Here is an 18,767-nt window from a genome sequence, read left to right as displayed (position 1 = left end):
AGAAAAATGGCCACAAGCTTCCACTTCTTTATTTTCATCTCTTCCTGTCTTGTAGCTGTTTTAAACCGCAAATTCTTTGTGTTGGTGGACATCATTTGGTGTATGTCACCACACAAATACTCTGACAGATCCACGCTCACTGAATTTTCTTGCTATTATATGAAATATGATGTGAAATCAGTTCCTGTGTACTTGAAGCAGACGGGCGCTCTCTCTTCTCCTGAACATCGTGTTCTTTCCAATCATATTAACTGTGATGTAGGCACTGGCCCCTATTTGCATCCTTCCTTGAAATCCATAAAGAAGTATAATCTAAAAACTAACCAGTTTTCAGTGTTAGGCTGTAAATTTTGCATAATCTTTTTAATTAGTAGTGTGTCGCCCACATAGCCATTGAGCTAAAATAAATCTTCAAAAGAAAGCAAGCATGCCTTAAAGGTTAACAACTTGGAGTGTAAACCTTTTTCTCCAGCGAGTATTTTAGTGAATCGTATACTACTTTATAAACGGCACTAGAGATGGGTTGAGTATTCAGAGTATTCAGTCCTCTCTTCTTGTTGAGAAACCACAGTGTGAACAGTCCTTGATTCTCAGTTACAGGCTTTTTATTCAGAATTATTGAACGGTTTCTCATGTAAACACATTTCACTCTACTGAAGGATTACAGATGTGTCGTCAATTCCCAGCTTCTTTGTGACTTGCTACTTTGAGGATGTGGTATTGGCTCTCTGGGTTTCTTGGTTGAAAGAATGTAACTCTAGCAAAGACTTGAGAAAAATAATCAGAGCTAAAAACATTTTTTTTGCGAGCTGATAGAAGACGACTGGCTGAGTAAGGGATCTTTACGTATTCTATTCTGGGTTTGTTGAGCTGAACCTTGCCAGAGGCATTGTTACAAGGAGAAAATATCCTGTATAAGATTTGATGTGATGAAACTTAAAGCATATGTATGCGTATGCATTTCTGTGTCAGGACTTAAGCCTCGGGCACTGTGGACCGTTCTTCAAGCCCTTCTGTTAAACCCATTAAGCATTAGCCTCTGCAGAGCTGTGTTAATCATCACCAAATTTTGTAAGTTAAAGGTGATAATATATGAAGGAAGGAAGAGTTTGCCAAGCAAATAAATTTAAATTCATGGATATAACTTGCGTATCGTGTCAGAGATATTGTCATTGTTCTGGTGCTATCTATGCCTGGAAACTCTGCATATGGATTTTACCTTATTTTGTCTTGCGGCAAAATACAGGGAATAGGAAAAAGATAGTTAGCAGAGTAAGATACGGTTGATCATCATGTGAAAAGCGGAGGGAAAGAGATGTGGTAACACGTACTATATAATTTACAGCCAGAAACGAATTCTCCTTAGTTATGTATACTGTTAATCTCTCCTTCAGTTTCTCTCCTTAGTAACTTTTTGAAACAATTTGCTTACTAATTTGCTTAATGCAAATTTCTACTGAGCTTTCAATTTTTTTCTTTGCTAAATTGGTGCTGAGGATAGCTGTGTTTAAAAGGTAAGTGGGTCCTGGACTAGGTACAACTGTTTGCATATGAACACGTGGACACTCTTAATTTAAAAAAGACCATGCCTTTTTCCATTTCTAAGGGTCTCTTTTTCACCTGCTTATTACATTCTTGAGTATTTGTCATTGTCCAAGCTGTAGCAGACTGAAATTTTGGCAGAGTTGTATATTTGGGGCATATGATCAGCTATTTTCTTGAAGACTTTAAGGCTTATAATTGTGCCTGTAGCCAGGTTGTGCAGGATTCTTCTAAAAACACTTGTATTGGAAATCAGATATAGATGCTTTTTCATTAAACTTACAAGCAACTAATAAATGTTGTTTAGTTTGAATTCTTTATACGTTTTGTCCTAGCAAAGTTGCTGAACTTTACTCTTAGAAACCTACTGTGAAGGAATTGCTATATTCATTACTGAAATGTAGCAGACTCTGAAATGTAATTTGGGTTATGAATTATAATACAAATATTACTAGGTGGATCAGCATTCAAACAATTTGTAGCAATTTATTAGCAAACTTTTCAAACTGACTCATGTTGAAACATTTTTGAAGTCTTTTAGTGAGGGACGTTTTTGAGTTCCAGATGCATTAAAACTTTGAGAATTTTGAGAAAATGTCTGGGCGAGTGTTTCTGTCAGTTTGAATAATGAGTGTTGAGTGACCACACTTGCAGTCGTTAGGTGTGTGTTTGCATTTGCATATGCAATGCCAAGAGCAGTCACGTGTTGGCAGGCACAACGAGAGCTATCTAACCTAAATGATAAAATGGTGCAGCATCCCCTTCAAAATGACAAAACTGTCTATAAAAGCCTTGGGAGTTTGCAGATGCTTCATTTGAAGTTCTTTATTACCTTCTGCTTTTATGGAGTTTTTATATTCTTCCTGTTTTTCTACTGAGAAAATTATGTTATTCCAAGACTTGTCATCTTACTGAAGACAGCATATATTATGTGATTTGAAATAGAACTGGAAACTAATAGTGTTGCCCAAGATGCAGAGACCATTTTTTAAGAAAATTGTCAGTGATAGGGCATACTGTTTTCAAAGAGAAACCTCAGGAAGCCTTCCCCACAGAAAACCTGTATGATTCCACTTCAGAAATGTAGCTGCTGAGCAAATGAGATCGTTACAGAAGGCTTTAGATAAAAGGTGCTGACCAAATACGATATATTGCAGTACCTTATTTTACAGATTTTAGTGATGTTCTTAATTTTGTGCATGTTACGTGAAACATCACTCACATTTTTGAGTAAATCAAGATAATCCCTAGTGAGATTTTTATGGCTTCTGAAGAGGTTTTAGGAGTGGGGTTATTTTTGTCGTCACCTTTCTGTTGAGTTATCATTGCAGCATCTGAATGCGTCAGAACTACTTATCTTTGCATACCCTTACCACATCTGTCTTGAGCCTGGCAAAGGCAGCACTGACCCTGTCTCTCTCAGCATATGGGCGCTGGCCTTGGGAGTCGCCCTACCTGTGTACCGTGAATCAGGCAACTGACAGGTTTTCAGTGGTCTAGGCTGCACTATGGAACACCTTCTCTGGAATCCAGTGTGGCCTGACATGAATTTCTGACTTCATGGTATAGCCAAGAGGCAAGGAGATCTTGCAGAAAGAGATTAAGACAAATTTTTAAGTTTTTAGCAGCCTGGAATGACTCAATGACTAGTTGCATTTTTGAAGCATCTGTATTGACCAAAGCCCTCTGAATACTCAGTGTTATTTATAACCCATCGCAAAACATTTGTACCTTATGTTACTTCTACAGGCTTGATTTATTTTTTAATGTTGTTTTATTTTTTTATTATTGTGCACTTGGTAGATGTATCTTTTCTCTTGGACAGCAGGGACAACATCCTTGGTTGTTACTAGCTGTAATAACTCCACCAGCAACATCTTGCCATTTATACCCCCCTTGAGCCTGTATTTCCATACTGACAGGTAAATTCACAAAGTAGATAGATCTTTTGATACTTTGTGCACTGGCATTTCTGCTGGAGGAGGAAATCTATAGAAATCCCAGAAATGGCTGGGGAGTACTGTTGAGAATATTGGAAGCTTTGGCTGTCTTTGGACTTATAAATACTTATGGGAGGCATTTTAACGTCAGTCTTTAGTATCCAGAAACCGTGAAACAACAAATTCCTGTATAAGTACTTTCTTCCTTGTGCAAGTGCAAAATGAAATCTCTTTTATGCTGTGACTGAACATGTCCAAATAATTTTAAACTACTGATTGATCTTCTCTTGCTTCCTGTAGGGTCTTTAGTGTAATAGAACAGTTTGAGCAGTGGAATGCAGAGTGACTGATTTTACCCTGTATGACAGTTAAGGGATGCTTTTTCTTCATATTTTTTCACAAAAAATCTTTAATTTATTCATAGCTGCGTCATAAATGACTACACAGTTGACTGGGTGCTGTTTCTAATATTTCTTCTTCCACAGCACGGTAAAGTGAGTTAATCCACTGATAATTACAGTTAGCTTCTTTTATGAATGTTTCTGAAATAATTCAATCGACAGCTGTTCCTCCATCTAGTGACACCTATTGACAGTAATCCATTTGAAGTGCACATCCCTAATGCTGTCTCACAGGGATCTGAGGAGACCAGGATGTGCGTGCCCTGGCTCGCAGGTGGAGGCTCAGGAATGGAGTAACTAATTTGCTAAGGATCGCATCAGTGCACGGCTGATTAGAAACTCGCTTTCTAATCAATGAATTGTTCTGTCTCTCCCGGGCGGGACCATGGGTACTATTTTTGAATCTTTTTCACTTGTAGACCCATGTATGCTTCCAGTGGAGGTACGAACCTCTGCAGAGGGAGTTTAGACCTAGCCACTGTGACGCTGCTTTTGTTAGTGGCATTTCTAGTCTCCCTAGATATTACCAATGAATATTCCTTAATTGTGAACTTTCCCTGTCTGTGGGCCACAGGTGGAAAACCACTGGTGTGGGCTTAAGGTTTACTGGATAAAGCAACAATATGCAGCAGACAGAAAAAGAAAAGTAGTAATGGTGGTGTTTTTGGTTTGTATTTTACTACTACATCTGGATGGTTCTGAATGTCACCTGGACATTCTGGATCAGATTTTGTCCCCAACTCATTTTTTTTCCTTTGCAATAAATGGTTACTTAAACACTAGCTGTTACTACCCTCACAGTAAAATTTCATCCCCTTATACAGTTTGTTATCTAAATTTGACCACTACTGTGTGGCCAGAAATGAGAGGAAGTTTTCTCCAGTACATCTTCTATCTTTGAGAGTAACTAACTGCCAGCTCATCAGAAACCACACCGCTTCCTGTCACTTCGCACTTATTCATCGTTGCAGAATCATCCCACTGAAAACTGGCAGTAGAATTTTGGGTAGTTTTAATTAGTGGTAGGAAAACTATCTTAGGATCTACTTAGATTGCATAAGCTGGAGGTATGCAACACCTGCCTGTCCTGCACACGAGAATTTCTACCAATTCACTGCTTTAAAGCCTGTTCTTCAGTTACCTGCCCTCTGTACTGTCTCAGATGTCTTGTTTATCTGGACTTCTTGGCTGAAACCATATCAGTCCAGCACCAAAAAAGTGAAAAACAAAGCAAATATCTCCTGCTTTGCTGCCCACCTTCTTCTGATTGCTCCTTCTGTCAGCCTCCTACTCCGCCTTGTAGCAGACTTGTGAACCAGACGTAAATGTTGGTATGAGAAACAGGAGGCAGAAGGGCAGAGCTGCAGAAAATCAGCAGCAAGGAGGAGTTCTAAGATAAAGTACCAACGTTATTTCAGTCAAAACCAGCTTTTCCTTTATTTGTAATGAGAAGAGACATATATGCTCCTTCTGCATAACTTCCATATATCTTCAGCCATTCTACCACAACTTCATTCTGAAAGGAATGATGCTTAAATCAACATGAATAGGTTCAGCTCCTGGCTTAGATACAATTTTTTTTGTGAAACTTTGCCCAGATTCTTATTGTTTCAATTTGTCGCCTCTTAAGAGGACAGTGATGACTAACTGCCCGTTTACGAAGTAAGAATAAAAATTTCAAATGTGACAAATTTTTTAGGACCTGGTGTTTCTTTTAAAGCATGATTCCTCTTAGATTTCTGCCAAGTTTTTGGTTGTCAAAAGATGCAGATCCAGTGGGAAATACAGCTCTGAACCCTCCCTGAACTGTGCATTGCAACTTCTCCTCAAACTGTCCAATCTTATTGTGATCAACACGTCAAAATCTTAATATATTCTCATGCTTATTTTGAAAATGTGCATGTTAGCATTCATAAGCTTAAATTTCTACTTTGTATGTACAGTGCTAGCATATTTGTGTGTAAATAGTGGTAGACGTGCAGAGCTCAATGTGTAAGTGTGACCTCTGGGGTCTTCTGCTTTTGCACCTTGCCGAATGCTTCTCTCGGGTGGAATACTTAATCTAGTTATATTTGCAAAGTGAGCGGAGAGGCTCAGATGGAAGGTGAAACAAAGGTGCAAAGTATTATAGTTACACGATAATTTATGCTGAAGGTAAAGGGTTCTGAACAAAAGAACTCGGGGGACTTTTTTAATGACAAAAGTAACACTTCGCTCTAGGTTTTTTGCTAGTCTTAAACATCTCATATCTCAACATTTTGCAGGCCTTGCTGTTATAATTGCATCTGCAGATGATGAAAAGAAACAACTTTTCCTGTTGAGAATATCATCAACAGATGCTGAATTCACAGTAGATTACAATACACCGAGTCTTTGCAGTTTTTCCCAAAGAGGACAAGAAATTGCTGAGACTACACATTCTTATGTTGGAGACAGCATAGCAGGAATACATATTTTCTTCCACAGTTGGTGGAATTTATTCTCCTAAGCCAGCTGAAGTCCACACACTGAAATATATCCATTCAGCCAGAAAAAAATATTAATACAAATAATACACCAACCTTTCTAATTTATGTTAATTTTCAGCTAAATGGTTGTTACATGAATTATCTTAATGCATATAGTGCAAACTCTGGTCATACAGGATTGTTCATGAGGACTGAGGTTGGTGGAGTTACTCCATTGAAACTGAGAGAATAGTTTGACCACAAAAGAGAAAATGTGCGTATTTCCCATCCTAATTAAAGCTGTCTATTGACCTCAAATTGGTTTAGAAGAGCTTGACTCAGATGTTTTCATTTCCATTCGCATTAAGACTGGCTATTGATTTCAGCAAAATACTAAAGAACAAAAAAGGGAGCGCTAAAGGAGCTGCCTGTTGCGCACACGTGTGTGCAGCTGGTTGGGACGTCAGGCAGGGTAGAGGCTGGAAGCTTTGCACCCTGATCAGGAAAGCACAGATTGAAGCTGAAAGTCAGCAGGTGATTATGAGAAGACACTTTAAAAGCTGAGAAATGTTTAAAAAGAAATGTCTAAAAGCCACACCAGCTTCTCTGTGCTCAGCCTGTACTAATAGAAGCTCTGTGTGCAAAGTGACGGAGACAAAGCTGTTTGTGTATTAAACACAAATCTGAACATCCACACTTCCTAGATTACAATAAACCTTATACAACTTTCCACAGCGTGGCATTTTGTGTTTATTGGCATTCCTGTCCCCTTCAACAAGGGGTACCTCGCTTTATGTACCTATCACAAGAAAGAGATGAGAACTTAAAAGAATTGTCTAGATTAAAGCCCAGTATAAATTACCATGCTCAAAGAAACCAGAAGCCACCTGCTTCTTACAGCTTTCAACAAACAGCACATCCCTCTTTAGAATGCAGATTTGGTAACAGCTAATTAGTTTATGTAGCTAATCTTTTACACAACCTTTTAGGTTATGAAGATAAACTAAACAGGATGAATAAGGAAAAGCATCTACAGCACACTAACGATAACCAATCCCTACGCATCTCCCTGGCTTAATGTCTATTGAAACATCTTTCAAAGCCAAATGCTGTTGGAACAGCTGGGAGAAGCTGCCGAAAAGCCAGGAATAGTGGTTCGCCTCTGACTACTCTTGAGTTACGTACAGAAGGGCTGCTTACTGTAAGATGGTTTTTGGTGTTGGAATTGGGGCTTAGGAGAGAGCAGAGGAAAAAAGTGAACCCGGGCGATGCTGGGGAGGGAAGAAGCAACCTGGTTAATCTTCCCCGTGCTGTCATGGCAAGAAGGAAATAGGGTGCTGTAACTGTGTTCACCTACATGGATTTCAACTGAGTGAGATGTGGAAAAGCCCATCTTACAGTGAAAAAAATCAGAAGAGATTTTTTTCAGCCTACTGTTACTTAGATTTACATGGCACCAGTCAGGTTTTAATGACCATTCTCATCATCAATATATTTTGTTGCTTTAGCAACGCTCTCTTCAGTCACCAAATTTAAAGGTATGTGTGCCTTTGTTTTTAAAAGAAAATAAGTTCTATTTTTTCAGTGTGTTATCTATAGTTCCAAGTGCAGTCCAGTCAAATCAGCTTAAACATGAGTGATCTCTTATTTTTTTAATAAAATAGTCCTTTTTTTAATATATACTTTAGCATTCTAGGAGTACGTGTACGATTCACTTTGCACACACAAGTATTTTCAACCTGAGGAGTTTTATACACTCAAATTCTTGAACTTGTCCTGCTTGCGGGTGTATGCCTTCTGAAAATTTGCTCTCTGAGGAGAAAATTTCATGCCTTAGATTCAGTGTTGTCCCAGTGTGGCTCTGCAAGTCGTGAATTTCTGAATTCCTTCAGGAAATATGAGCCAATCCATTAAAAATAATGAGGTAGGAAAAATGAAATTGGCGATCGTTTTACTTGCTTTCTGGTTTGTGTAGTCTTTAAGTTTTAAAGTTTCTCTCAACTATAAAACCTAGAAACATTTTTCTGAAATAAAGAGAGGTTTAGATATAATCATGGAACTCTAGGGATCAGCTGCCTAATAAAGAAAAGAAAGGAGACTGAATAGCAAATTGGTGAAAATGAAATTGACGGAATAATAAGAAAGAAATGTAGGGAAGAAAGTTCCTTGTTGTGGTACACAGGTGCCTGGATTGAAGTCGACTGGACTTCATTGCGTGTGGTTATTTTGTTTATTAAGCCAGAAGAGTGTGTACGGGGAAGGGACAACTTATGCAGATTATACAATCAAGGAAGCGACGGTTGCGTGTAACAGCTTGCATCCAATTTATGTTTTATTGAATGTTGTCAATAGACAGCTCAGTGAATGGCAGAGCATCTGTCTATTTTAACATAATTAAATTCTCGCTGATTTGCATCTCAGATCTGTTCTCTTGATAATAAGCTGTTCTGCGGACATGACATCATCTATTGAAACTGTTTGGAACATTGCACAATTATTAATATATTATCACTAAAGTGATAGTGAATGGTTTTCCAAGTCATAAAATGAGAGACCAGATTATTTTACAATAGAAAGGATGTAAAATAGCTAATTACTTGGAGTGAATTGCCTAACTGATTTTATTCTGCACTTTGTATGTTAAATGCTGACAAATGAGGGCAATTAATACTGTAATAAAGTTCAGGGTGTACAATGTATAGCACAGAGTGCCGAGGGAGGTTATTTCCTTCTCCCCGCTACGCCTGTATTTCACAGTTAGTCGCAGGCACTAGCGCCCACCTCCTCCCATTTCAGGCCAGACTCCAAGAATCTGTGTTACCATGTTTGTATTGTTTCTGTACTTGCCCATATGTATTATATGTGTCATATGTCACGTGACATGTGCTGTTTGTGCTAGAAAGCTCTAGAGTTCTTTTAATGTTAATTGAAGGTAAAAAAAACTCCCATCCTTGAGCCGAAGGGAGGAACAGGCCCAGGAGGACTCCGAGTGCTGAGATCTTCTCCCCTGTTATATGGCTTCACAGCAAGATGGTCCCTATTCCTTACCACTTCACATAGTCTCAAACATTGAGTCAACGGATAGGTTATTTTTCAATTTTTTTAAATATTAATTACTAATTATAAATTGTACACATGTCCTCTTCTGTGCATTGCCGTTCTCTTGTTGTGATGATTTCCTTTAGGTAGGCAGATTTTGGATACAAAATTTCTACTCCAGGCACTCAAGTCCTAAATTTTAATTTGCCTAATCAAATGCTGTCTTGCCCAAAGACCTTCCAAATGAGGTAAAAGCTCTTTGTGTGTTTTGGAAGCTATTTCATTGGGGGAAGGGGGTCCTTATATCAAAATTAATCATCTTGCAGTTTCTCAGCTACCTAGTTTTGCTTCTGGACGTCCTCATCTTGATAGTACTGAGCTGTCTATAAGATTAACGAAATAAGTGCTCTCACGTCTATTTTGGCTGCTCATTTTAATCTGGCAGGCCTTCTCGGAGCATGTCAAGTCCACACAGCCATAGAATCCTTCTCTGCTTTCACGGCATAATGCCACGGTCAGAATAATCATTCTGTGCCCCGTTCTTTCTCTTTCTCAAAACTATTTGAGATTCCTCACCCTCTGAGTGCTCATGTGCCAAACTGTAGGATACCCCAGGGTAGCTGGACGCCATTCTAGTTACGTTTTTTTAATCGAAGCAACTCTAGCTTTTGTGGAATAAATATCTTTCAGGGGCCTGGAGAAAGCCTATGTTTATCAATACAGAGAAACCCTGAGGTTCAGATCCTTGCTCTAGTGAACATTTCATTATTTATTTTTAAGTTATCAGCAAAAGAAAGCCTGAAATTCAGGTGTTTTTTCTTTCCAGCATAACTACTTTGGCTGCTGGGCTATATCCAAGTTTGCTTTTATCCCTTTTCTGACTGTTGCTATGAATATTTAATCAATTCCATGCACAGTGGAGCAAATTCAGCAGTAAGGAATGAAAATGCCATTAATATAGCAGATTGTCCTACATCTGTTGGCTTGGGGACACCTTGAAGACGGCAGATGTTCTGTTGGATTCCTCAGACATATTCTAGAAGGGGACACCTCTCTCTGGAGCCTGAGGAAGTGCTGCATGCCCGAGAGGGCGCTGCTGCTCCCCCATTTTCCGTATTTTGAGAAGGAGGACTTAACCACTCTAAGTTTCTTAACAGCAAAGTGTTTGGGTATCAGATTTGTGGTAAGGGGTCTAAGGGACGGGGGTTCTGTAGCCCAGAATTAGACCAAATCAGCCTTGTCTGAGCATTGGATTTTTTAAGCAGCTCCTGCTCTCGCTGCTGATTTCAGGCACACACTCACCCCAGCTGCCTGGGGCCCAGCTTGAGCTATAGATTTCGGGAGACAGTGCAATACTTCCCAGTTAGATGATGCCCTCTTCAGCGCCACGGTGCCTCTGTGCTTCTGCTGCCCCACCCAGTGCTGGATGGAAAGATAAGAATCCTAAGCAGCAAGTGTTTTGCAAAGGTTTCACCTCTTCTCTCTGTATTTCAGCTTAAAGCATTCTTTTTAATCCATAAGGATTTTCAGAATTTTCACAATAATAAAATAAAATGGTTGCTCAAATGATAAAATTTCCTGCCAGCAATACATGGAAAAGGCAAGCTGTGTTTTTAATGATGCAATTTGAAAAGCATACGTCAAAACACGAATGAAACCGCTTACTAAAGAAGATCATGCCAGGTAGGTTAGCAAAGCACAGTACTGCAGGATGAAAGGCAGTGAATAAAAAGCTATGGCTTCTGTCTTCCTTGTTAAGTAGCACGTTACGTGACCTTCTCCAGTTCTTGAGCTGCAGAGCCCCAGTAACACTCGCAGGTGCAGTAAAGAACTATTTTGGTCCTGTTTTACAGATAGGATAATTCAAAGCAAAAAGAAGTAAAAGTACAAAAGCAGAGGAGATGTAGAAATATTCTTTGTTTCTTTTAGCTCACAGGCAAACTTTAATCCCCACACCATTAATCCCAGGACGTGTATGACAATGAGGGCAGAGAAGAGCTGGGAAGTGTGGTGATATTCATTTCCGATACTGTTTAATAGTAATCCCAGATAGGTCTGGTTCTATCTGAGCTGTGTGTGAACTTCTCTCTCTCTATTCCAGTCTAGAGGCAATGTTGTTCTTTTTCCTTAGTAGACCCTAGAGGCACTTGAAATACGCTGCTTCCTCCCTCAATCGTTTAGGCAGTGTCTTACTACAAGGTGATAAATAACTTGCCTGCGGTTTCTGCAGCTCACTAACACCACAGACAGGAATAAAACCAGCCAGAACTTTTCTCCCTATTCATTTTCTGCTTAATGAATACTGAATAGAAATATTTTCTATTAATGAACATAGATGGAAGCTGAATCCTGGACAGGATGGAAAGAAAAATAGAGAACAGTGTTATCTTCTGTACCCAGTGACACTCTCCACATTCCTCCCGTGTGGTCCCACAGATGTCAGCTTTGATGCTTCGTTGGACCAGTCGTCTTCCAACTGCATCCTTTTCTTTTCTGCAGCTGTGTGTGCTTAGGATGATCTTTCTGAGACAGGTTGCAAAGCCTCCAGCCTTTGTCTAAATGCTATTTTCATGGTCCTGCTCTCAGGAAGGAGTTTTCTAGCAAGAGAGTCAGAAAGAATGAAAAGAAAGCTAAGCCTTGATACAGATGAGTGAAAACATTGTGCTGGTGCAAGAATCAGTGCTGTGCTTGACTTGTTTGCTGTAGTTCATCTAATAAATGCCTGGTTCTTCAGGACTTTCACATTTAATTAGCTGTAAATTAATTAGGATAATTTTGACTGACACTGCTGACTTGTTTTTCTGCTGCTTATACAAAAGTTGTGTATTTTTGCTTAGTTGTGCAGTTATGTTTTGCTGTGGCAGAATCTAATTGTAAGCTATGAGTGGCACTGCCAGGAATCACCACGGAGGCTGGTCTCCACTTATTAATGGTATTGCTGTCTGGTATTTTCTCTATTATCATTAATTTAGAAGTCTTTCTTACACGTCTTAGCACTCAGGCAGTCTGCTTTTATTTCTCTCCTGACTGTTTCCCTACTGGCCTCAGCAGTTTCGCCCTAGTCTCGTTTGGCTCCCTCTCCTTCTCTTCTTTTTTAGTGCAGGTTCTCTGTTATTGTTAGATCTTTAAATAGCGAAGCTACATGATGGGCTTTTATTCGCTGCACTTTGCTTCTCAGTCTGTCGCAGTCGTGCCAGCAATCCATACTTGGGTATCTCCCACATTCTGTTTTCAGAGTATTTTTCTAGCAGGAACTGGGAGAGGAACAAGATAGTGTAAAAACGATGATATTTCACCATCTATTTTATGTGTCTAGTAAGTATGGAACATTACTGACGATACTATCTTTATGTTGTATGGAAACTTAGCAATAACTATTGCTTTTGTAAGAGTTAAGATTAGCAGCAACAGTGAGAGGCAGGTTTCTGAGCAGTGATGAGCATGGGAGGGGAAGGAAGAGGCGGTCAGGAGAAATCCCGTGATTTTTGTCCCCATAATCTTGACTAAGACATTTCATTTGGTTTCATGTGGAAGTTTGAAAGTTCAAATTAAATAAAGAAACCTTCAACATACCCCTCTTCTTACTCAGTTCCACAGTTACTTCATAATGCATTGTCATCGGTATAATAAGATTAAACTGAAATTGCCTGTATTGAGTTAGATTTTGCTGAAGAAGGCACCCTGTGCCCCAAAGCATGCTTGCTTTTTCGAGCTGTATCAGCTAATCTAATAAAAGATACCCTTTTTACAAAGCTCTCTTTACTTATGCCCATTCCTCATATCCTCCTAAATCAATAAATAAAGTTAAGGGAATCTAAAAATAAACTGGGCTGTTTTCATGGAAGGTTCCCAAGCATACCATGTGAAACACCTTGAAAACCTGGCTATGTATCTGCTCAACAGTAGCTCTCCTGGGAGACAATTGCTAGCAAGAAAATTGAGAGATGAGGACCTGAAATTCTTTTTAGAATGTAACTTTTCTCATTTTAATAAAAGACTTATGTACAGATGTTGAATCCTAGAGCCATGCGAAGTGGTACGGTAAATAGTTTACTTCTCAGTGGTTCCTTTCCTAGGAGCGTAACTGCCTAGAGCAGCACAATTTCATACACCACCTGATAGTGCGGACGTATTGCCGCCTTATATGCTTGATTTGAACTGGACACTGTGTATTGCTGTAAGTAAATGAAGTCCATTGCGGGTAAAGAGATCTGAAGTGCATTTCTTTAGTGTATGCTGGAGGGTTTCAAGCAAATATCTCTTAGTGACACATTGACTCACTTGTACTCCTGCAGTTAGTAAGGCAATGTTCCTTTGAAGTTCTCAATCCAACGTAATGAAAATATTCATATTTATCTAACCTTTTGCTTCCCATCTGAAGATTTAGCGTTCTGAGATGTGGTTAAATCTTACAAATGCAAGACTCTCTTGCAGCAAAGTAACCTATTATTGCTGATTCTAATTGTTCATATAGCAAAGAAATAACACCTTTTTTTTTTTTTTTTTTCTTCCACCTAATCAGCTTCTTAACTTAAGTAGAACCTTCTAGGAGAATGTCAGAAGTGATATCAGTCATTGCCATGGTTTGTTTCCCACTGTTGATCTAGTTTCCATTTTTTGAAATCAAAGTACTTCTATGGTACCGTAGTAACCACGAGACCAGTATGGTACTGGAGATGCTCTTAATCACCAGCAACTGTGAAGTACTTCATAGAACTGAGACCTGAAATGTCTGTGGGGTCATAGATTGCTTGTGAAGTGAGAGAGATGCCCATCTAATGACGTTGTCAGATACTGGGCAAAATATCTGTTGAAAGATTTTTTTTGAACCTCCCTAGTATGTTATTCTAGATTGTCCTGTTATCCACAGATTTTGTGTTGATTGTGAGATACAGAGAGTACTGTCCTTACATGTGGCACAGATTCTGAAATTCTTACTTTCTTCACTAGTTGGTAAGAACTCACGTTTATAGAAGTTACAACCTGAGGGCAGGTAATCAGGATCTAAATCAAAAATGAGGACCTTTTCTGATTTTCATTTTGCCTTGACTATTGAAGTCACTTGATTAGTATAAATTTAAAGATATACCTTTTTTTTTTTTATCCTTACAAAAGGTACTGAAACACTGTTTCACTGAATATTCCAACTAAAAGGCAAAAACCTCTTACAAAACAACCCACTGCGGCAAGTTGCTTGTGCATTTTTTCCTTTGCACATCTTCTGAGATAATCAAACCACTCCGAGAAGGCAGGTTATCACCTCCCCAGATGAAGAGCAGACTTAGGTCTTTAATCTTGCTTGCCTATGTGAAAAGCAGGCAACCTGGAGGGAAAACAACACACCTCTCCCTAGTGTCAGAACCAATCGTTTACATTAGTGCTTGAAGACTGATCTTGTACTTTTTCAGTTTTCTCTGGCAGGATTCAGACTTTTGTGAAGTAGAATGAGCTCACCGGGGAAAAACAGAAGTCGGGATAGTGTCAACTGAACCTTTTCTTTTTTAAATCTACCTAGGTGTACAGTAGGAGGAGAAACTTTTCCCTAAAAATATAGGTATATTTGAGGAAATTAAGAGTATTTATATGGATATTGTAGTTAAAATTCAAGCTCTCTCCCAATTTCTCTGTGACAGACAACTTGGAACCCTCTGGAAAGGGTTCTGCTACATATCAAATATTAAATTGATGCAAATCAACTTATACTGAGTTATACAAGGTGAGCATCTGATAACTCCTCTCTGAGAGCTTTCAGTGATACTGCTCCCAGATTGTGCTTAACTTGATTATAAAATGCTGTCCTGGGTTGCACCCAGTGTCTCCAGAGTCTAGGACGTGACAATAAAAGAAATGTTTAGAATCTATTCTTGCTGTTAACGATAAGCTACGTAAAGCAATGGAGTTGTAGAGAATTTTGACTGATTTCAGATTTGAATCTGACGTATAATAAGCAGCTGGACTGAAGTCTGAGGTAACTGTACTTTACTTCCCTGTTTTGTGTGAATCTGCCAGATTAGGAAGCAAAAAGCGGCGCTTGCCTTTTCTTCCCTGGCACGTGACCTGGAAACCTGTTGGGTTGTGAAATACAACAGGCGCAGTGTGTGGAGGGGAAACTTGAACGATCGATGCCTGTACTCAAATAACTCATTCCTCTCTGGTTTCTATTATTTTAATACAACAATCACAAGGAAAGAAAGAAAAAGATGGAGCATTGGTAGCGACTGCAGGGAAAGTCAGGAGGAGACCTTGTGCTTCTAATGCATCAGTCCTCGCTTGTGTTATTAGCAATGATTCAATGGTCCGCGAGCAGAGTCCTTATTAATTCACCTTCTGTTCTGCTCACTCCTCTGTGATTAGCACTCGTGAAGCAACTCGCCACCCTTTGCTGCACATTCAAAATATAATGTTCCCATTTAACCAGCAAGGCATATGGAGCTCTTTGCATAAACACCGTGAGGTGCGTCTGCATACTTACAGAGCAATAATATGACTGCAGTTATTACCCAATTAAACAGACAGAACATGACAGGAATAATAAAATCAATGTAATAACTCCAAGGGAGAAATTGTTAGGTAAACATTATCTTTATCCCAAATACTTTTAAAATTTCAAGATTTAAAGGGATTTGTTTTTGTGCTTATTTTATGAATTACTTAGGTTGGTAAGGTGTAAGTCAGATACCACTGCTAATACCGGTGAAGTCCTGTAATCAAGATTATGCAAAATAAGTCCTGATCAAAGTGAATTTTCTTTCTTTTATATTTCGTTTTTGCTTTCCCAAAAGTGAGTTCTGATCAAAAACAAATGATCAAATAACGCAGATTTTGATCCACTCCTATGGCATGAGCTGATACTAATTATGGCATTTGTGACTTTTATCTGAGTGGAGCTCAGACTGGAAATAGTTGTGTAAGGGCTTGGTTGATTAACAATGTGGCATCTGAGATTTTTTTTCTTGCTGCACCAAGCAGACCAATTTGGAAGGCAATTGGGTTTGTACTGTGCTTCCAATTTAGAAATCTGCCGGTGAATTGTGCTGGAGAGGAAACTGTAATTGAGAAACCGCAGTCAGGTGATTGCATTTGGATATATCTAGACAACCTTCCTTAAGGGGACTGGGGAGAGCATGAAGCGAAAGAACTCCCCTTTGTTTTTTCTTGCCTTCTGTAAAACAGTACGTCTGAACTGGTCTACGTACTTTTGATAGATGGAAAAATGTTAAGCTTAGCCTGTAGCATCCACCTCTATCAAACTGTGTATCCATCTGTTCATGCCCATAGCGAGCTGCTGCGCAGCCCTGCTCCCTGTAGTGACACCAGCCACACTCCTTTTCGCTGTGCAAAGACTGCTCTGGTTTTAGGACTACACAACTGCTTGTGTCCTAGGATTGGACTCACTCCTCAGGACCTCAGGCAGATCACTGACTCTGAAGCTGGAGCGCTATATTCCAGTCTGGACATCAACAAATCTGGTAGCCCCTTGGGTTCGTGCAGGCTTTCAAAAACATCCCTCCTGGGGCTCTCAAAATCAGCTGTATACTGAAGTTGGTCTTATGACCAAAGTGGGTACAAGTGTTCCTTTAGGTACCTAGGATGTCTTTTAGCCTCTTAGGAGATAAATTGTCTTTGCACAGGTTGTCTCTTATACATGGTCCAGTACAGTATCATGAAGAGTTTGCATAAATATTAAATAAAGCAGCTCAATGATCTGTAGTAAATGAATGTTTGAGGGAACAAAATCTCAATTTGATGGATTTCCTGGCTCGCTATGACAGATCTGATGTCATGCTCCATGCTGGAGTAGTTATATTATTTCATGCTGCTGGCACTGAAAGAACCCAACCACTTCCATCAGTTGGGAAGAGATTTTGGCAGGAAAAGCTTTGAAAGTAGCGATGTTCCCTACGATGTTAAATTAGATTGGACCCCTTGGACAGCTGTTTGTTTGTTTTGTTGTTCGTTTGTTTGTTTTTAGAAGAAGACTGGCTTAGTGTTAGGATTCTATTCATTGAGAGTGAGATTCAGTCTTGCAAGGAAGTGATCTCAAAGCGTTTGTCCATTACAAGCATTTGGACAGGACTTGGACACAGGAAGGATAAGCTAATGCTGACCAGTAAGAATAAGAAGTGTCTTTAGTTGACTGGTGTAATTTATGCAGATATTTAGTCTATTGCAGATACTCTTTATCTTTTTTTAAAACATTCATTGTCTTAAATCTCCAGGGTTCACATAATATCAGTGCTTTCCAGGTGAGAATTACGTAGGGAATAAACCCGCGCTCTATCCTGGTCTTAAGAAAAGGTATGTCAAACAAATTCTTAGTTCCAAATCTGCAACAAGCATTAGATCGTCTATGATTTTTTTTTTTCAGAAAGCATCATTTATTTTTTTGACAAAAGAAACTGCTGAGAATGGCTAAAACAGCAAAATGTACATATCACCCAGAGACATCAGCACAGTCTATCTGCCCTTTGCTGACTGCTCATTTTCAGATAATTCTGCATATTTTTGCATAATGGGCATGTTATAATTTCTACTAATGCGTTTTCAACTTGGAGATTTTAAAGCAAAATACCATCTCTCTCTCAGCTATGACAAACTTCTTCCCAAGTCATCATTACCATGTAGTTAGTGGTGGGTTATACAATTAGGAAAAACTAATGAGACAAAGCAGGTAACAGTGCTGAAAATACACCAACTGTGTGCGTTTGAAGTGAGCCGCCGCATACTGTTTAATTGTTAATGCACTGAGGAATGCAGTAGTCTGTCTGTCTCTTGTCTTTCTGTCAAGATTGCCTGGCTTTCTAAAAGATGCATTCTGAACGCAGACTCGTGGACTCAGCTGAGGGATCTGAGTCGTATTCTTTGGCTTGCGTTGCTGCAGATCAGACTAGATGGTCATAGCGGTCCCTTTCACAGTTAAAAGCTGTATGTGCCGTATTGCTGGAACCAGCCCATACAGAACCAGCGTGTGAAGTCTGCATTTCTGCTGAGAGCAGAATGGTTTGAAGTTGGAGGGAGAGAGCTGTGAGTATTTGGAGCCAAAAGTGATTCCTGTCATGGAGTAAGTGTTGTTTATACTCACTGTGCAGTGGAAGAAATTGAGGGTTCCTCAGTTCCTCTGGTTATGTGTGTTAGTAAGAAGTTAAATGGACCTAGGTCCATTCCTCGTTGTTGAACCTTACTGGCATAGACCAACTGGCATCCGTACTACCAAACTCTTACCCTCCTGCAAAGGTGCCCTGCAACCAGACTGCCACGGGAATGGTCACTGTCCTCTGCCGCCTCCGCCTTCCTGGTTTGGAAGACCGCAAGTTAACACGGGCCAAAAGCATGTCAGGGACCATTATGGCACTCTAGGAGTAGAGATGGTTACAGTCCAGTGCCCAGGCACTTCCCCT

This window comes from Rissa tridactyla, chromosome 6 (genome assembly GCF_028500815.1).
Source record: "Rissa tridactyla isolate bRisTri1 chromosome 6, bRisTri1.patW.cur.20221130, whole genome shotgun sequence".
Lineage (NCBI taxonomy): Eukaryota > Metazoa > Chordata > Aves > Charadriiformes > Laridae > Rissa > Rissa tridactyla.
Note: the sequence above shows the minus strand (reverse complement) of the source record.